This window comes from Arachis hypogaea, chromosome 19 (assembly GCF_003086295.3).
Source record: "Arachis hypogaea cultivar Tifrunner chromosome 19, arahy.Tifrunner.gnm2.J5K5, whole genome shotgun sequence".
Taxonomy (NCBI): Eukaryota; Viridiplantae; Streptophyta; class Magnoliopsida; order Fabales; family Fabaceae; genus Arachis; species Arachis hypogaea.
The window spans coordinates 16,745,548-16,767,605 of record NC_092054.1 but is presented as its reverse complement, the minus strand read 5'-3'; the positions used below and the strand labels follow the sequence as shown (position 1 = coordinate 16,767,605).

The 22,058-nt window shown below is 39.9% G+C and overlaps 1 long non-coding RNA gene across 1 annotated transcript; it reads right to left on the bottom strand.

The window, feature by feature from the left end:
* Positions 1-14,303: 14,303 nt before the first annotated feature.
* LOC140181800 (uncharacterized) lies at positions 14,304-15,565 on the bottom strand. Its single transcript, XR_011877197.1, has 3 exons — positions 15,550-15,565; positions 15,002-15,109; positions 14,304-14,574 (listed from the first exon to the last, which is right to left on the bottom strand). It is a non-coding gene; the product is annotated as an uncharacterized lncRNA (long non-coding RNA).
* Positions 15,566-22,058: the final 6,493 nt, after the last annotated feature.

Below are 22,058 nucleotides of genomic sequence, written 5' to 3'. Positions count from 1 at the left end.
AGCGGCGATGATGTTGGAGCGAGCGATCCGATAAGGGCTACTGGTGGAACTAGTTCTGGCACACAGCAGTATCCACCCCATTTTTCATCTTTGGACCTGGAAGCCATGAGACAGGATGAATATCCTGAGCAGCTTGCTGGATTTGGTGCTCGGGATACGGAAGGGTCCGCCAGTATGACAGAGTTCCAGGTTGGTCAACAATTTCAGGACAAAGATGAGGCGCTGTTGAGTGTGAAGACGTACAGCATCCGCCGAGGGGTACAGTACAAGGTAGTCGAGTCTGACTATCGAAGGTACGTGGGAAAGTGTTCAGAGTTTGGGAATGGGTGCACATGGTTGATTCGGTTGAGTCTCCGGCAACGTAAGGGTATCTGGGAAGTCAAGCGGTACAACGGACCGCACACCTGTCTCGCCACCTCCATCTCCAGCGACCATAGGAGTTTGGACTACCATGTGATAGCGACGTTCATTATGCCAATGGTTAGGGCTGACGCATCCGTCAACATCAAGGTGCTTCTGAATGCCACGGCAGCTCACTTTGGATTCAGGCCTACGTATAGGAGGGTGTGGATGGCGAAGCAGAAGGCTGTTGCAATCATCTATGGGGACTGGGATGAGTCGTACAACGAGCTCCCTCGGTGGGTGTTAGGAGTTCAGTTGACGATGCCTGGTACTGTAGCCGTCCTCAAGACTTGCCCTGTTATAGTTGGGGGACAGGAGGACGAGTCTCGGGCTTATTTTCATAGATTGTTTTGGACTTTTCCCCCTTGTATCGAGGCATTTCGTCATTGTAAGCCGTTGGTGAGTATTGACGGCACCCATCTATATGGCAAGTATGGGGGAACGTTGCTTGTGGCAATTGCACAGGACGGGAATTCTAACATACTCCCTGTGGCATTCGCACTGGTTGAGGGTGAGAATGCTGAGTCTTGGTCCTTCTTTCTCACCCACCTCCGTCAGCACGTGACACCTCAGCCGGGATTGTTGGTTATTTCAGATAGGCATAACGGCATCAAGGCGCCCGATGGGGGATGGCTACCCCCAGCTGCATACCGGGCATTCTGCATTCGACATGTTGCAGCGAATTTCGCCCTCACCTTCAAGGGCAAAGATGCCCGCAGGCTTCTTGTGAACGCCGCATATGCGAAGACGGAGGTAGAGTTTGATTACTGGTTCGACATTATGCGGTCCGAGAACCCGCCAATGTGTGACTGGGCGAACCGAATTGAGTACTCCTTGTGGACACAGTACTGTGATGAAGGTCGGAGATTCGGGCACATGACGACCAATATTTCTGAGTGTGTGAATTCTATCCTGAAGGGGGTAAGGAACCTCCCCGTGTGCTCGCTGGTCAAGGCCACATATGGAAGGCTTGCGGAACTATTTGTCCGTAAGGGTTCGGAGGCCCAGGCTCAGATGGCAACCGGACAACAATTTAGCCAGTACCTGGTCAAGTGTATCGAGGCAAACCTGAAGACGGCCAGGTGCTTCACGGTGACTGTTTATGATAGGGATAACTCGGAGTACACCGTGGCTGAAACGACTCCTACAGGTTCGTTCTCTCTTGGTACGTACAGGGTCTCACTAGGGTCTCAGACTTGTGTTTGTGGATACTTCCAGGCACTTCATTACCCGTGTCCTCACGCACTGGCATGCTGTGCGTACTCACGACTAACTTGGCAGCCTTACGTCCACGAAGTTTATCGCATGAGTTCTGTTTTCGGTGTCTATCAGATGGGATTCACACCTCCCATTCCGGAGGGATTCTGGCCCCCATATGCCGGGTCCACCGTTATACCGGATCCGAACATGAGGCGTGCGAGGGAGGGTCGGCCGAGGTCTACTCGTATACGAACCAACATGGATGATGCAGATCCGAACCGCCCAAAGAGATGTAGCCTCTGCAGGCAACCAGGACATACTCGGCGAAGTTGTCCGCAGGCCGGACGACCCACAGTCACGGAGGGTAATAACTAGGAATGTTAGTTTCAATGTTTTTGTTTCTATTTACCATCATCACATGTATGTTATTTAACGGATCAACCAATGATTAGTAATGTTTGTCCGTATGTTTTTATTTCTATTACCATCAGCACATGCATGTTATTTAACTTAGCAACCAATGAACTTCGTGAAACTAAGTAATTTATTCTACAATTCCAAAAAGTTTTTTTTCGTACGATACATATCTTTCAATTGTGGTTCTTGTTATGGCTTTACGTTACATAACCAAACTACACCTTATCTCTAGGTGTCTGATAAAACACTAAATAACAAGAAAGTAACTACCGGGTGCACAAATACATAAAGGAAGCCATACATAACATTAATAACCAAGTAAAAATACACAAGCTGACTACATGGCAAGAACAAATACACGTAGAACCCAGAATCATCGGAATAGGTGTGAACCAGTGAAACAACGGCGCGGAACCCGTGTCCTATGTCCTCTCCGGATCAGTGGCTCCTCATCCTCAATCGAGTCGGAATCGTCCTCCGGAACATCCACTGTAGGCGGCCTAGGGGGAACATGTACTGGTCTGGATGACGACGGGCCGGCAACTGAGTGTGACCCCAGAGTATGTGCGGATGTCGGCGTCCCACCCAAGGCAAAAGTCTGCACAGGAGGCACCGTGGCAGGCTCGTTCAGATCTACATCTAAATGTGCCTATGTCCCTGTCGTCTGATGCCGCCCTCGTGAAGCATCATCCTCCTGCATGATGGTACGGATATCCTCAAGGAAATGTGGTCCACCGAACTCCGCCACTAAACCGTCACTAGCAATGAAGTCTGGAAACATAGAGTTCGGACTGACCCATGGAGTACTGTCCTGAAGTGCCTGATCATCACCGGGGACACCAACGAAATAATCTCCAAGTGGTCCACATCCAAGCCCAGCATCAGTGTGCGTCGACGGATCTCCCATACCAGATCCATACCACTCACCATCATGCCCCCCCTGCTGGGGCCTGTCAACCCCGACACCCTCACCTCGTCCAGCTGCATCTCTCACAGGGTGGTGGATATCATCTCTAGCATCAACCCCCCTCCTCCTACGTCCACCACCACGTCGTCTCCCTCGACCCCTACCTGCGTCCTCAACCTCATCCATGGCATCATCGAGCCAGGCATGCTCTCGCTGGCTACGACGTGTGCCGACTCGAGCTCGCCTCTCAACACGACGTCTGTCAGGAACATCGTGGACTAGGTCCATCTCAGGAACTCGGCCTGGACCCCTCTGAGTCGCCTCACCCGGAATAGGAAGACCTCGTGGATCACCCAAGTACATCTCTGGCGACAGGAATCTCTTTCCATGCTGATGCCACCATGTCAAGAACTCATGCGAGGGGCCGGGGTCGGCCACAACGTCGAACTGTAAAATGTGATCCGCACGCTCCTGCCAGTGAAGATGCCAATTAGCTAGCTGCGCCGGGAACCAACGGTCACCTCCTCTCCCGTCCTTCGACATCAAGAAGTCTATGTTCAGGGTGGGGCGCGGTTGGGGCTGTACGCCGCCAAACTGCGGTAGCACTCTATCAACCTGATGCCACTCAACAACCGCAAAATATATCAAGGATGTCATACACCGCCATAACATCGTATGCCGAGGCTCCAATACCTCCGGATGGACAACCTGGATGACGTCGAGTGCGCTATAGGGCATCCATATGAACTGTAAACACCATAAACATTCTATTAAAAGTCACTCTTAAACTTTAAAAACTTAAACATTGACTAGCTACACATACGGCTGATGGTACTTACATCCCGAGGCTGTAACAGGTCGAGCTTCAGGCGAGCCATCTGAACCCTAGGCCCCTTGTTGCTAATCCCAGGATTGTAACCAGACCACCTGCGAAATAAGTAAAGGTTTATAATGCATTCGTGAGTCATACTAAAGTGAATACCATAACGATACGTAATACAAAAAACTAAACGTACCTCGAGGCAAGGGGCCAGCTAAACGCATCATACCGGGAGGGCCTAAAGGAAGGAAACCTCCAAAAGATCCAAGACTGCAGTAACTGTAGCGGCCCAGCTAACTTCACAACATGTCTGTTAGCGACTCTGCACATGCATCGGTACAACCATGCGAGCGCCGCCGACCCCCAACTGTAGCCACCCATCTCCTCGAGTCTAGCAACAAAGGGTAGCCATCTGATGTGTATACGATTGCCGGACTTGTCGGCAAACAGCTGCGTCCCCAACAACATCATGATATAGGCACGGGCAAAGCGCCTAACTGTCTCCTCGTCGGCCCCTGCGGGACACTCTCCAAATGTCTCCTGAAACCATGTACAATTGACTGCGAATTTTTGAACTTGGTTTTCAGGAGGCAGGACACCAAGCAACTCATGGAACCACGTCCAAGCTGGCCTACCACCCTCAATGTATAGGTGGAAGTCTGTCAGGCAACCACTAACGTAATGACCATCCACCGGCAACCCCAGCTGGTATGCGACGTCCTGAAGGGTGATGGTGCACTCTCCAAACGACATGTGGAAGGTATGCGTCTCTGGACGCCATCTCTCGATGAATGCACTGACTAAAGGCTCGTCTAGTCGGAACCATCTGTCGTTCAACCTCGCTAGATGGTACAAGCCGGCCATCTGAAGATACGAAACGTACCTCTCATCAAGCCGCATCCCCTGCTGCCGCCTAACGCTGGATATGCAACGCTGAGGCTGGACAGAAGATGAACCGCATAATTAGAACATTTTCAGAAACCACTGACATATGCAAATCATATCACAAAGAACAAAGACCACTTCCCCAAACCGCTAACATACGCTAAAACCACTATCCAAAACCATTAAAAAAAAACCAACCTCAAAAACGGGTAAAACAAAAACCGGTGACAAAAACCAGTGACAAAAACCGGTGACAAAAACCACTGACAAAAACCGTTTGCCTATACCACTATCATAAACCGCTAGCACTAACATAACCCACTGTCAAAAACCATTAACAAAAACCACTGGCCCACACCACTTTACTAAACCACTACACTAAACCACTATCCTAAACCACTAACAACAACATAAACCACCGTCCTAAACCGTTAACAAAAACCACTACCATAAACCCACTATAACATAAACCACTAACATAAAACCACTTTCATAAAACCACTGCCATAAACCCGCTATAACATAAACCACTATCATAAAACCACTTTCATAACATAAAACACTATGAACAGCGCAACATCATAGACCACTAACCTCGTCGTTGATCACCCCGGCGATATGAGCAACTCCATCCAGACGGTAAAGCCTCCCCGGATCGTCTCCCATCGCCTGAATATGCCAATTCGGTGAATCTCGGCCCAAATGTTGGTCGTTTTCTCTGGGATTTGGTGGGGTATGAGAATGGCAAAGTGATTCGAATGAACTTGGTTCGAACCCCTTATATAGGCAAGTTCAATGTAATTCAAAACGAATCAATTCGAATTACTTAGAGTAGCCAAAATCACATAATTCGAATCAATAAGATTCGAACTTCTCTCCCTACTCCTTCTCCTAGTAATTCGAATTAATAGGATTCGAACTTCTCTCTCATAATTCGAGTTAAGTTGACTCGAATTACTTGAAAATTTTCTCTTCTAATTCGAAACGAATTGATTCGAATTACGTGGGTTTAGTGAGTTGGAGTAATTCGAATTCAATCAATTCGAATTACATACATATCTAGTTCGAAACCTATTGTTTCGAATTACATAAAAATACGTTCTGGTGGAATATTGTCTCAATTTTTGATTTGGCGGATATGGGTAATTTTGATGAGCCCTTGGCTCATTTGAGTTTTTTACCCTAAATAAAAATATTAATCGACTTTAATAAATATAGACTTTAATAATACGTATCAAACGATATAATAAAAAAAATATGGATAGATTTTAATAAATATAGAATATATTTATAGGTAAATAAATAAATAATTTTTTTATTTATAACTTAAAATGACAAATATAATCTCTTTTATTTTTAAATAAATAAATAAATATAACTTGTATAACCACATAAAAAAATATAAATATTTTTTATTCATTATCAATTATTATGTCATAAATTTTTTACAATATTAAAAAAATTTATATTAAAATATTATTTTTAATTAAAAATATAAAATATAAAAGAATTAATTTTATTACAAAGTTATTATATTATTAGTCTTATGAATGTATTATCTATTTTAATTTTTTTTATTTGTTAATTATTTATTTTAATTATTTATTATAAAATTCATAATTTTATTTGTTATTAGGCATTTTATATAGTAGTGTGCAATAACATATCTTTAAATTTATTCATTACGAAAAATACTTTGAATAAATATTATATATTATATGATGAAGATAAAATATTAAAAAGATTATTGTTACTATTTTATCCATTAAATTTATTTTATGAAATGAATTATTTGAAGCCAAATGATTTCTTCAAAAGTTAAACATCAAATTATAGTATTGATTTTATATATTATTTAAAACTGTTAATATACGAAACTTGTTGAGATATTGAGTGATCTATAGTTATACAAAAAAAAATATAAACTTTAGATATAAAAATGGAATAAGAGATTAGGAGTATTGTCTTTTAAATTTTCTTTAAAAATAAAAAATTAGTACTAAAAAATAAATCGTGTATATAAAGTACCAACTACTTATATTAGACCAGTTCCATTATCGTGTGTTTCTATCCATGTATTTTTCAAAAAGCAAAATATAGATACATGTATTTGACAATGAAGTTGGCATAGGAGTAGTTGTGTTGCCAATGAGTTATAGCTCAAATTGCATAGTCTTTCCATACTCATCTAAGAGGTCATAGGTTCGAGTCTCCCTATCTTTGGTAAAAAAAAATAAGAGTAGTTATGTTTGGCAACGGAATTGGTATAGGAATTGTATTAGAATTTGGACACTAAACTCTGGTATTGGCTTACTGACTTAGTCATTATGGTGATCTACGTGGAGGTAGAGTTTTTAAAACGGAGACAAATTAGTCCTTCCCTCCTTCAAAACAACCCCGTTTGGTGAGTACCCCTTCCTTTAAAGATCCTCTGATCCTGCGTCTGCTCCTCCCTGCTACTTGATGCCAGGGCATCTTAGGCTAGTTTCACTAGCCTTTTTCTTTGTTTTTAATAGGTTTTATGCACTTTCTTGAGTTATAAGTAAGCAATTGGGTTAGAAATTCATGTATGCCTAGATTCATCCAACCATGGTTAATTTGATGCAATTTTATGAGAATTGTGCTATAATTACTTGTGTGCTAAGAATGATGAGAATTCTCATGAGTTTAGGAAGGCTTTGATGCATGAATTAGTGGATGACAGGTGAAGGAAAGCATGGGAGGAAGTTGAAAAAGGAGCATGGAAAGGATGCACAAGAAGCAACGTTGGTGACCAAGTTGGACCACCAACATTGCCCCAAACGTTGGGAAGAAAGCAGAGCAAGGTTCTGCATAAACTACTGGTGCCCACGTTAGAGGGAACATTGGCAAGCCAACGTTACCCCCAACGTTGTGATAAAATGAGCTTTCTGGAGAATTTGGAAATCTGTAGCGACCCGCACGCGTGGATTGGAAATTCTGACAATCCACGGGCACGCGTAGCTGACGCGTACGCGTGGATGGGTAACGTTGGATCCCAAACGCTACCTCAAACGTTGGTGGCCAACGTGCACGATTCTGATCTCAAAATGCTGGATTTGAAAACGAGCAACGACGCGCACGCGTGGATAGGCCAACGTTCTTCTATATGCTTTTAAAACTTGAAATGGATTTTTTTCATCCATGCACAAACGCGCAAGGCATGCGTACGCGTGGGTAGAGGAACGTTGGCACTCCAACGTTGAGTCAAACGCCAATGACAGCAAGCAGAAATGATTTTGTAGAGACACGTTTGAGTCAACGTTGACCATCAAATGTGGATTCCAACGTGAGCAACAGAATTCAGCAATTCAAATAGACTTCTTCTCAACAGTAAGGAAAACCAATTGGAGTAACTTCAACCCAATCCAGTTAAGGCCAAAAGCCCAATTCAGAGATTGAAGATCAATGGAAGAAAGTGTATAAATAACTTAGAATTTAAGTTAAAGAGGACCTTTTTTTTAACTTTTAGCAAGGCGGAGGGATACTGACACTCTGCCAATTTTACTTTTCTGCAAATCTTTGAATTCTGCAATGTATCTTTCAATTCCATTTTCCATTTTGAGAGCTATGAACAAATAAACCCCTTTCATTGGGTTAGGGAGCTCTATTGTAATTCAATGGATCAATAGTAGTTTTCATCTTCTTCTTCTTTCTTTTCTCTTGATTTTTGTTAGAAGGTTTTTTATCTTAATTTAATTGGACAGTTGTCTTGACAGAGAAGCTATCCATAATTGGAATTCTTTAGATCCTTGAGAGAGGGATGAAGAATTCATGCTAGAATTGCTTTCTCACATTGGATTAGATTGGGGGTTGGATGGATATTGTGACATTTAATCCTACCAATACTTTGATCTATGAATTTGTGTGGTATAGTCAGTGACCGAACTTCAACTCTTCCCATGAGTAATTAAATCAAGAAATTAGGCAATTGTTCATGCTTAGAGAGATTGGTGAGCCAAGACATTGGGATCCAATCATCTAAGATTGCCAAGCAATGTCAATGAATGCATTGATTGAGGAAGAGATGAAAATGATTTGATCTGAAGAATTCAATATCTCCTGAAACCCAATGAATCCCATCTCTGATCTACCCATTTTATTTACTTTCTGCTCTTTAATTTCATGCTTAATCCCCATTCCCATTTAATTTCATGCAATTTAAACTTCTGTCATTTAATTTCTCGCATTTTAATTTTTGTCATTTAGTTTCTTGCAATTTAATTTTCTCGCCAAATTTATGTTCTGCAATCGCAACCCAATTTTGATTTCGCTCAACTAGCATAATTCCCCAATTAACATTGATCAACCAACCAATCCTTGTGGGATTCGACCTCACTCTACAGTGAGTTTTTACTTGACGACAATCCAGTGTACTTACCGGTAGGAAATTGTTGAGAGACAGTTTCTGAGTGAATCAAGTTTATGGCACCATTGTCGGGGATTGGTTTTGTATTGACAATTACTAATTTAGAGGATAACTATATTGAGCAATTTTCTTTTCTTTTGATTAATTGAATTTTAATTTCAATTGTTCATTTTCGTTCTCTGCAATTTTTAGTTGTTCCTCTTTAATTTTTCTTTATTTCTTTACTTTCCAGCAGAATTAATCCACTAACTCATTAACTGTTTGATAAATTACTCTAACCAAGCTAACTATACTCTATTTTAGTAGACTCTGCACTTGGTATTTCTTGTACTTGTTCATTGTATGACAGGTAGAAGAGAGGTCTCAACCTCTTTTGACAGTGAACTGGAGTGAACCTTCTTGAGATTAAGGAGGGAAGCAAGAGGAAAAAGGGCTGTTGGTGCAGAACAAGAGGAGGAAGACTTGGTTATAACCATGGAGCATGATATGGAAAACCATCATGAAGGAAAGGTGAACAATCATGCCAGAAGAGGTGCAGCCAACCCTGCTAGACAAGAGAGGAGAGTTCTAGGCTCCTACATCAATCCAAACCCAAGAAACTGTGGTAGCAGCATTCAAAAGCCAACCATCCATGCCAATAATTTCGAATTGAAGACACAGCTCATCACACTGATTCAAAACAATTTTTCTTTTGGAGGAAGCGCCCAAGAAGATCCTAATCAGCATCTCACTTCATTCCTAAGAATCTGTGACACAGTGAAACCAAATGGAGTTCATCCTGATGCCTATAGGCTGCTTTTATTCCCCTTCTCTCTAAGGGATAAAGCATCCAAGTGGCTAGAATCATTTCCAAAGGAGAGCCTTACAACTTGGAAAGATGTAGTTAACAAATTCTTGGCAAGGTTCTATCCTCCACAAGAGTCAATAGGCTGAGAGCAGAGGTTCAAACATTCAGACAGTAGGATGGTGAGACTATTTATGAAGCCTGTGAGAGATTCAAAGACTTGACAAGGAAATGTCTCCCTGATATGTTTAATGAGTGGGTGCAAATTCATATCTTTTATGAAGCGCTGAATTGTGAATCAAAGAAAGCTGTAGACCACTCATCTGGAGGTTTCCTTAACAAGAAGAAGACCATTGAAGAAGCTATTGATGTTATAGAGACAGTGGCTGACAATGAGTATTTTTATGCCTCAGACAGAAGCAACAACAAGGGAGTCATGGAGCTGAACAACATGGATGCAATTTTGGTCAGAACAAGATAATTGCCAAGCAATTGGCGGATCTCACAAAGAAGATAGAGGCAAGCCAAGTAGCAGCAACCCACACCCAACCATCAGCACCAGAAGAGCCAAACATAGAGGAAGAAGAAGTTAACTACATTGGAAATTCTGCAAGACAAGAGCATGACCCTTACTCCAAGACTTACAACCCTGGTTGGAAGAACCACCCAAACTTTGGGTGGAAAAACCAACAAGACCAAAACCAAAACCACAAATCTCACAATCCAAACCATTACAACAACTCCACTCATCAATTCTCCAACCAAAGACCATACCAGACCACACAAAACACTTATTCATAACCACACTACCAAGCCCAAAATAATCAGCCTCAACACCCCACCTCAACCCACCATCTGATGACAGATTCTCCAAGATCGAAGCTATGCTTGAAAACCTCTGCAGGGAGTCTGAAGATAACAAAACATTCAAGGAGGAAGTGAGGACGAGTATGAAAAGTCGAGGAGAAATTATCAAGCAGCTTGAGTCACAAGTGGGATACCTATCTCAACAAATTTCCAAATCCATTGATAGCTTCCCAAGTGACACTGAGAAGAATCCAAGAGGAGGAACACAAAATGTGAGATGAGAAGAATGTAAAGCAGTAAACCTAGCAAGTGAGGAGGTTTGGAAAGAAGAAATTAGCAATCCTACAGCACATAATCAAAGATTTTTAGAAGAGAGAAAAGAAGAGATTGAGCAAAGGACTGATCTTGCCCAAGGGAGAGAATCAGAAGAGAAAAAAATCCTGCAACCATATGTGCCAAAAGCACCATTCCCACAGAGACTTAGGAATAGTGAGAAAGGGAGAACATACACCAAATTCTTGGATGAATTTAAGACTCTTGATGTCAACATTCCCTTCCTCGAAATCCTCAAACAGATGCCTACTTGTATCAAGTGGATGAAGAAGTTACTAGCTAGGAAGAGCAATCTAAAGGGTGGCCAAACAGTGGTGATGAACAAGGAATGTAGTGCTCTCATTTAGAAGGCATTACCCATAAAGAAAGGGGATCCGGGAAGCTTTCACGTCCCCTGTGCTATAGAAGATATCATGATTGATAGAGGATTATGTGATCTGGGAGCCAGCATAAATTTGATGCCTCTGTCTTTCATGAAAAGATTGAAAATCAATGAGCTTAAGTCCACATATGTAATCATCCAATTGGCTAACAAGACTTAGAAGCAAGCTGAAGGAGTAGTCGAGAATATACTGGTCAAAGTGGGAAATTACTTTCTCCCCACTGACTTTGTAGTTCTTGAAATGGAAGAGAGCCATCTTCACCCGATCATCTTAGGGAGACCATTCTTGGCTACTGGTAGAGCATTCATTGATGTAGAACAAGGAGAGTTGATATTGAATGCATGATGAGCAACTCACTTTCCATGTCTTCAAGCCCACGTATGAGTCTGAGCAACAGAGCAAGGAATTAAAGGAAGAGTACATTGAGAGCTATTTGAAGGAGAACAGCAATGAACCACCAGCCAAGCCTCTGGAGCTTTCATGGGTGGATAAACAAGAAGCTCAAGAGATGAAGCAACCAAGGATACTAGAGGAGGAGCTGAAACAACAGGAACCAAGGGAATTAATCAATAAAGATCACTCCAACACAAGAACTTCTGAAGCACTACTTAAAGAATAAAGGAAAATGGGGAACAAAGTACCAATGAGATGGAAGAATAAGAAAATTCCCACTGAGGATTTCTCACTAGGTGACCAAGTGATATCAGCCCACCATTCACTCATACCTCCTCACCCTCCCGCGATACCATCTCAATTACCTCAAGTCTACACAATCAACATGATCCTCTCATTTGAACATGTAAAAATTCTTAAAGAATTAAATGGTGACAGATTCACAATGAGGGGAGAAGATTTGAGGCATTACAATCTGCCCTAACAGTAAATCGATCGTCAAGCTAGTGACGATAAAAGAGCGCTTGTTGGGAGGCAACCCAACCAAAGGTAGTTCTCTTTCCCTAGTTAAATTCAATAAGAGAGTTAAGAAGATTTCTCTGCATTACAAGGAGCTAAGTTTGGTGTTGCACACCAAAATAATTCAAGGGTGAATGTGGGGTGCTAAGTTTGGTGTTCCACCAATTATTAAAACACCTTTCTACCCTCAGTTTGATCACTAGCTCCAAACAAGCAGGGAAACTACTTAACAACTGTTTCAATTTTAGTCACAGGTCATAGTTCTAGAAGCGTTTGATGTTTCATGTATTCACTTTGCTGTTAGAAAGGAAATAAGTTTGGTGTTCACACACCAACTTAAGTCCAAAAAAATCATAAGCATATATACAGACTGACCAATTCTCAAGTGCCTGAGGGATAAGCAACGTCTAAAAAGATGTTTTGCAGGAAGACAATCAACCCTTATGATGGACTATGCACCAACATCCCGAGACAAAAAGGACACCAAAGCCAAAATGTTGTATTGTTACTTAACTGCTTTTACTTGAATTGCTTGAATTGAAAGTCTGAATATACCTTTGCTAGAGAGTATGCCTGTGTCTGAATTCTGCTTGTTTGTTTGTCTCTAAATGTTGCAATAAGTGTGCTAGCCTAGATGTGTATGTTTTTACTTTCACTTGTTTAAATGCTTGTCTTTGTCCCCTGCCCTTTTCAATTTGAATAAACGAAATGTTTGAACGAGAGTGGAATAGTTCCTTTTTGGCAAGAAGTGAAATAACAGTAAGTGGTGGTATATACGTCTGATTGTGTAGTAGCTCACTAATAATGAATAAGGGTAGATTGTCCCCCTTTTAGTGAAAACTAGGATGCTGTCTATGAATCTTAGCAAATAAAAGTCCTTGGATGAAAGAAAAGCAAATAAAAAAAAAGAAAAAGAAAAGCCAAAAATGGCAACAAAAACAGAAGAAAGCAAAGAATAAGGCTAGACACCAATAGCTTGGACCTTAGGACATATGCCTGTGGTGTCTTTGTACTAGGATCTACTTGGATGATTAGGTTCTATGGAGTGATTTAACACTTGGTAACTTGGGTTAGCTAACCAGGGATTATCAACCGAAAATTCATTATCAAGAGCAACCTAGTTACAAGGCATTTAGTTACCCAAAGAGGTGCTAGACATCAATGTCTTAAGAAGAATTATGAGTCAAGTGTCTGTAGTGAATATGTGTTGAGTGAAAATAAGATAAGAAGCTGCTACAACACATGACACTAAGCTACTAGTGAGAAATAAGCTCACAGGAAAAGAAAAGCAATTACCAAGGATGAGTGAATAATAAGAGGTCATAGCAGTATGTTAGTTGATGCTTAAAGGAGATATTCTATTCCTAAGGATCAATAAGAAGTGAGCTGCAACATTTTTTGCATAAAACCCCATGAACTAATAATAATGACTTGCTGATATGAACATCATTCTCTGTTTCATTCTTTTTTCTCAATAATTCAGTATTTGCTTAGGGACAAGCAAGATTTAAGTTTGGTGTTGTAATGCCAGGGCATCTTAGGCTAGCTTCACTAGCCTTTTTCTTTGTTTTTAATAGGTTTTATGCACTTTCTTGAGTTATAAGTAAGCAATTGGGTTAGAAATTCATGTATGCCTAGATTGAGTTAAACACCAAAGTGGTCCCTGAGATTCGCAAAATGCACCAATTTAGTCCCTGACTTCCTAATTGCACTAATTTAGTCCTCCAGATTCGAAAAAATGCATCAAAGTGGTCCCCCTCATATTTTCCGGCCAGATTCCTTACCGGCGGGAGTGACGTGACGAACGAGTGCCACGCTGGAGTGTCCAACGGTTGGATGACGTGGCAAATGAAACTTTATGCACCAATTTTGTCCCTGATCCCTTTTTAAACCCTAACTCACAAATGGCGCAGCATATCATCGTCTTCTTCTTCTTCTTCTTCTTCTTCTTCTTCTTCTTCTTCTTCTTCTTCTTCTTCTTCTTCTTCTTCTTCTTCTTCTTCTTCTTCTTCTTCTTCTTCTTCTATTCATTCTCATTATACTTTTTTCTGAGAAGCATACCCTGGCATAGCTATCAATCAATTCAATCCTTCCCCTGAGGGAGTTTTGCAGACTCTCTCGCACCCTTTTGACTTTACTTCTACGAGTCCTGCATAAATGGTCAATGAGGAGAAAATGATTATTTCAACAACATATTTATTTATTTAAAAACTATTTCATGAACATATCAGAAACAAAGAATCTATGATGTTGCGGATTCACAGTTCACCGATAAGAAGGTTCTCCAACAGCTGAAATTTTGTTCTCGAGTTGGCACATTCGAGCTAACATCCAGATCTACAAAGGAGGAAGTAAATATAACTGGTACAGGTAAAAATTCACATAAGGATAGGAAACAAAGTGCCTTTTTTCAATAAAGATTTTTGCACTCTCTTTTATTCGGTCATAAATAAAATATACAATCAATGAGCTGTACTCAGACAATTTCTGGAGAAAACTGTGACATATTCAAGTATTTTCTATAAGTTACTTATAATTAGATTGCTAGTGTATTATTAGATGATTCAGTTCAGCATTCTGCATTCCTTTTCAATCAGGATGATTTTTCTACAACATAATGTAAATTATAGTCAGACATAACTATATCTTTCCCTCTTTACAGCAAAATATTCACACGAATATGCAGGATGGTTCAAACTGAATTATCTATGAATTATCAAATCATATATCACCATGCTAATTTCAAATCATGAATGTAGCACACCTCTTTTTCAGCAGCCTCTTTTAGGTCTTTGATGCGTGACAGAATCACATCATACTGAGATAGAAGTCGTTGTTTGATAGCAGTAACCTCAACCGACCCTTGTGGAAGCTGTGTTGGCCAGAATAAAGAGCAGATGAACTAATTATATCTTCTTGAGAACCCTCATAATTGAGTAATGTAAACAAAGTTAAAGATAAGGGGAAATCAAGCCACACTGATTCCTCCATATTGCAATAACTTCCATCGAAGGAGCCCACAAGTCATGAACTAAAAAAAGTTGCACCCTTTTGTTTCCTATTTCTCATATTCAAGGACGAGTAGTAATAAAACAAAGCACAAACCCATGTGGATAGAGTTTAAACCACCGAAAGAGTGAAAGTAACAACTGCAGACACATTGCCATTTTTAAGTTATTTTTTCAAAGGGGAAACAACAATATAAGCATCATCAACAAGAAGATTGCCTCTTTTAAGTAAAACTGGATAGACAAAAGATAGGCAAACAAGCATCTATCAATGGGAACAAAATTGATGAACTAACAGCAGTACCTGCTTCAACTGTGGAGAAACGACGAAATTTAACGTGGCTCCAACAGCGAGTGATGAAACTGCAACAACTGATAGGAATTGGGGCAACCCGGGGTCAATAAGTCCAGAGGCAGCATCACCAGTGGCAAGGATAGCAAGAAGGGGAAAGAGGACTGAGGGATTAAATAATGGAGCTGCCACCGCAACAGTTACCCTTTCACCTTCTTGTGCGGGAACATCAACCGTCTCGGTTGCAAATCTGTGGGTGCGAGCCATACCAGAAGGGGTTTGCACCTAAATGGCAGGAAAGTTATAGGTGGAAAGAGACATAGAAGTGAATCATCATAAAAAGAAGAAGAAGAAGAAGAAGAAGACGACGAAGAAGAGAAGAAGATGATGATGTGCTGCGCCATTTGTGAGTTAGGGTTTAAAAAGGGATCAGGGACAAAATTGGTGCATAAAGTTTCATTTGCCACATCATCCAACCGTTGGACACTCCAGCGTGGCACTCGTTCACCACGTCACTCCCGCCGGTAAGGAATCTGACCGGAAAATATGAGGGGGACCACTTTGATGCATTTTTTCGAATCTGGAGGATTAAATTAGTGCAATTGAGAAGTCAGAGACTAAATCGGTGTATTTTGCGAATCTCAGGGACCACTTTGGTGTTTAACTCTACCTAGATTCAACCAACCATGGTTAATTTGATGCAATTTTATGAGAATTATGCTATAATTACTTGTGTGCTAAGAATGATGAGAATTCTCATGACTTTAGCAAGGCTTTGATACATGAATTGGTGGATGACAGGTGAAGGAAAGCATGGGAGGAAGTTGAAAAAGGAGCATGAAAAGGATGCACACGAAGTAACGTTGGTGGCCAAGTTGGACCACCAACGTTGCCTCAAACGTTGGGAAGAAAGCAGAGCAAGGTTCTGCATAAACTGCTAGTGCCCACGTTGAAGGGAACGTTGGCAAGCCAACGTTACCCCCAACGTTGTGATAAAATGAGCTTTCTGGAGAATTTGGAAATCTGTAGTGACGCGCACGCGTGCTGTACGCGCACGCGTGGATTGGAAATTCTGACAATCCACGGGCACGCGTGGCTGACGCGTACGCGTGGATGGGTAACATTGGACCCCAAACGCTACCTCAAACGTTGGTGGCCAACGTGCACGATTCTGATCTTAAAATGTTGGATTTGAAAACGAGCAACGATGCGCATGCGTCTATGGCGCATACGCGCAGGTTGAGCTTTTGAGAATCCACGCACACGCGTGGATAGGCCAACGTTGGAGGGAACGTTGCCAGTCCAACGCTGAGGCCAACGTTCTTCTATATGCTTTTAAAATTGGAAATGGATTTTTTTATCCACGCGCACGCATAGCGTACGCACACACGTGGATGCGCATTCTGACCCCATGCGCGCAAATGCGCAAGGCACGCGTACGCGTGGGTAGAGGAACGTTTGCACTCCAACGTTGAGTCAAACGCCAATGACAGCAAGCAGAACTGATTTTGCAGAGACGCGTTTGAGTCAACGTTGGCCATCAAACGTGGACTCCAACGTGAGCAACAGAATTCAGCAATTCAAACAGACTTCTTCTCAACAGCAAGGAAAACCAATTGGAGCAACTTCAACCCAATCCAATCAAGGCCAAAAGCCCAATTCAGAGATTGAAGATCAATGGAAGAAAGTGTATAAATATCTTAGAATTTAAGTTAGAGAGGACCTTTTTTTTAACTTTTAGCAAGGCGGAGGGATACTGACACTCTGCCAATTTTACTTTTCTGCAAATCTTTGAATTCTGCAATGTATCTTTCAATTCCATTTTCCATTTTGAGAGCTATGAACAACTAAACCCCTTTCATTGGGTTAGGGAGCTCTATTGTAATTCAATGGATCAATAGTAGTTTTCATCTTCTTCTTCTTTCTTTTCTCTTGATTTTTGTTAGAAGGTTTTTTATCTTAATTTAATTGGACAGTTGTCTTGACAGAGAAGCTATCCATAATTGGAATTCTTTAGATCCTTGAGAGAGGGATGAAGAATTCATGCTAGAATTGCTTTCTCACATTGGATTAGATTGGGGGTTGGATGGATATTGTGACATTTAATCCTACCAATACTTTGATCTATGAATTTGTGTGGTATAGTCAGTGACCGAACTTCAACTCTTCCCATGAGTAATTAAATCAAGAAATTAGGCAATTGTTCATGCTTAGAGAGATTGGTGAGCCAAGACATTGGGATCCAATCATCTAAGATTGCCAAGCAATGTCAATGAATGCATTGATTGAGGAAGAGATGAAAATGATTTGATTCGGAGAATTCAATATCTCCTGAAACCCAATGAATCCCCATCTCTGATCTACCCATTCTATTTACTTTCTGCTCTTTAATTTCATCCTTAATCCCCATTCCCATTTAATTTCATGCAATTTAAGCTTCTTTCATTTAATTTCTCGCACTTTAATTTTTGTCATTTTTTCTTGCAATTTAATTTTCCTGCCAAATTTACATTCTGCAATCGCAACCCAATTTTGATTTCGCTCAACTAGCATAATTCTTCAACTAACATTGATCAACCAACCAATTCCTGTGGGATTTGACCTCACTCTACAGTGAGTTTTTACTTGACGACAATCCGGTGCACTTGCCGGTAGGAAATTGTTGAGAGACAGTTTCCGAGTGAATCACTACTACTGCTCGTGTACTGCCCTACTCGCCGCTGCTACCCTAAAGCTCGTGTGTTGCCCTGCTCGTCGATGGAGGGATTTTTCTCATGTTCGTTAGGGTTTTTGTTCTTTTTCTTCTTTTTGTCGAAGCTTGCTTTTCCTCCTCCAATGGCGGATTTGGCACCAACACCACCACCGGCGGTGGTCAAATTCAATCCAATAGCATTACATAAGAAAATTTCTCACTCTTACTTTCTATTTCCAATGCCATTGACACAACAACAAAGTCAGAAGTACAATGGCCGCTCCTGGCAAATGCTTCCTTGTTACCGATCTTTGTGTGAGTCATCATCATCTAATTTCTAATTTGACTTATCATTCAATTGTAGGGTGTTGAAAAAAGTACTCTCATAATCAAAGTCTTCAAGTCCCTCAAAACTTCTCATCTAAACCTCAAGCTTCAAGACTTCTACACTTGTAAACTACCCAGATTCTTCTTCGTTTCTATGAATTCATGTCATGGTTATCAAAATCATGTAATTGTCTCTTCTTTTTTGCAGGTGAAGTTAGAAGCTCATGTGAAAATGTTGATTTTGAAGTTATCACTCTTGATGGCCGCATATGCCCGCTTGCCTCCACCACCATTTCAACGTACCACGCACTTTTCTTCTTCTTGGGGTGGTGCTTGAGGGTATTCATTTTTCATTCTTCGAGCTTTGAAGACCGAAAATTTGTAACAATAAGGAGCAGGAGCATAAGTGGGGGATGGTTGTGGAAGTTGCAGCAGTGTATGGTGGCGGTGAAAAGGGACGAGCCTTTGAAGTGGAGGGGTACTATTCAAAACGGCGTCGTTTTGAAGGAGGGGGACTAATTTGTCTCGTTTTGAAAATTCTCCCTCTACGTAAAACACTGTAATGACCAGGTTAGTTCAATGAGAGTTACGTCAGAATTTTCCGTTGAGTTTAACGGACTCTATTTAATGGAGGAACCTAGATGTCCAATTTTTTAAGAGGACGGAAATCTAAATGTATTTTTCAATATTCAAGGACGGAAATGTCCACAGAACAAAAAGTTAAGAATTTATTTATCCTTTTCTCTACTTTTTTTATTCACTTAACTTTTTTACTTTTCAGTTTAATTGAATGTTATTTCAATCAATTTTTTAATAAATATTATAAATTAATAAAATCACACAAAATAAAAAAAGATCAGTTAAGAAATATCAAAAAAAAAATTTCTATTGAACCAATTAAAAAACCAGCCAAAAAAAAATTATAACAAAGGGCTTTTGCGGTGATTTACAACCATCACATAATAGGAGAAGATATATCAGTAGTTTCAAACTACCACGAAATGAATGCTGGATTTTAAATCAAATTAGCGCTTAATGGTGGTTTCATATCATTGCAAAATGGAAAAGCATAGGGAGTCAAATGTCCATCAGCTAAGAATTGAACAACTCAATTAATAATGATTAATTTTAAATTATTTTTTCAAATTCAAAATTTGATTAATTGACATTAATGACATTTTTGAATCAAAACTTATCCTAATTTATTTTCACTTCCACTCACCATTCACCACACAAAACCACAAATCCTAATCCCTCTTCCCAATGTCCCACGCTGTCGTGGTTTCGTTCTTGCGCTGCTAGCGTCACCGCAGCACCGTCCTCGTGCGCCATCGCCGGTAGTCCTTGCATCCTTCTCCGTCACTTCATCTGTCGTTTGCGCAGGAAAGACAGCTACCATTGCCCTAGCTTCTATTTCACCCTCCTCCTGTCCCATCGCGACTCCCCATCGCTCACCCGACACACCCTTGCTGCTCGCGACTCCCCATCGCTCGCCACTCGCACCCCACGACTCTCTATCCATCACGACGCAACCACCACCAGGTCCCCATTCGCGACGCGCGATCATTTACTCCGACCCATGGCGACTCCTCCAGTTGTCCAAACACGCCACTGCGAGTCCCCCCACTGTCCACGCAACGCCATCCAAGACGTCATCGCCGGCCACCCTGCGGCTCTCCTTATCCTCCTCCTATTTGGTTTTGAATGATTTTTTAAACTAGTTTTTTATGTTTCCTTTTTCTACATTTCGGATGATTCTTTTTATTAGTTTTGGATGATTCCTTTTTCTATGTTTTGTATATTTTTTTCTTAGGATTTGGATGATTCTTTTTATTAGTTTTGGATGATTCTTTTTATTAGTTTTGGATGATTCTTTTTCTATGTTTTGTATGTTTTTTTCTTAGGATTTAGATGATTCTTTATCTTATGTTTTGGTGCTTTTTGTTTTTTGGAGTTTCAAAGTTTTCTTTGGAAAGAGGAATTAGTGTTTGCATAATAAATGGTAAAAGGTGAATTAGAATAAGAAGAGGCAATTAATAATCATTAATTTTGTATCTTTTAAAAAAAATTTAAATTACTACTGATTAATAACAATTAATGTTATTAATTAATATAGAATATAATTTAAAAATATTTGTTGACTTATTGTTGGCTGGACCTCTCTTAATTTTCTAGCATTATTGATGCAAAATATGAACGGTTTAAATATCATTATAACAATGTTTCTAACCACTACAAATCAGATTTTGTGACGGTTATTCCACCGATTGGTAAAACCCACTACTAAACCATTTAGTAGCATCCAATCTAGCAGCAAGTAACTAATTGCCACTAAATCCTCTCAAAATTACTGTTAACTGCTGGTTGTAAATAATGTCCTTCCAAGATTTTCAAGCTTTTGAGAAAGTTATTTTCTTTTTGGATAAATTATATTTTTTATTCTTAAAATTTGCTGAAAATTTTAAAAATATCCCTAAATTTTATTTTGTTTCAAAAATTTTCGATTTGCATAAGATATATTCCTAATAATTAAATTTTTAAAAAATTAGAACTAATCTAACAATAATGCATGATAAATATGTTTGATTTATTTATATTAAAAATTGTTCTTGTGGAGTTATTCCTAAATTAGTCATAATTTTTTTGAAAAATTAGTCGTTAGGAGTAAATTTAATGCAAATAAAAAAGAAAATAAAATTTATGAGTATTTTTAAAATTTTAAGCAAATTTCAAAAACAAAAAATATATTTTATCTTTTTTTTTTTTAAATGGACAATAAAAGAATATGTCTAACAAAGGTTACTAGATATTGCCAAATTAAATCTGACAATATAATCAATATGTGAACTCATAGCTAGTAGGATAGATATTCATCATATACATTTGTTTAGTAAAATTTGCTGCTGAACCGTTTAGTGGCACCCAATCTAGCATCAAGTAACTAACTGCCACCAAAGCCACTCAAAACTGCCGCTAATTGCTTGTTTTAGTGTAATGTATATCCTTCAAAGACTTTCAAGCTTCAGAAAAAGTTTTGTTTTCTCTTGTGAGATGGACGACAAAAAGATTATGTCTAGCAAAGATTACGTTACTAGATGTCGAGTTTGACAATATTAATACGTGAACTCATAGTCAATAAGACAAATATTCTTCATATACATTTGTTTGTGTTGTTTGAGTGTATTAAATTGCTTGTGCTTGCTAATTATGTGCATGTATATGTGTTACTTGCTATACATGCAACTTGTTTTTGTGAATTGATGTCTTAGTGACTTGTGTATGTCTATTATTGGTTGAATGGAGGTAGCAGACACAAAGGTGTAGTAGTCCGACATAGCTACATATATGACGCGCATAATTTGCGTTCCTAATGATAGTACGGATTAAAAAAAAAAGCATAATCATTGCCATAATAAAGTGAACAATTTTTATTGGAAATATATATAATAATTAAGATCATTCATAGAATAAATAAATCACATTCATAATTAAGAAATCAATC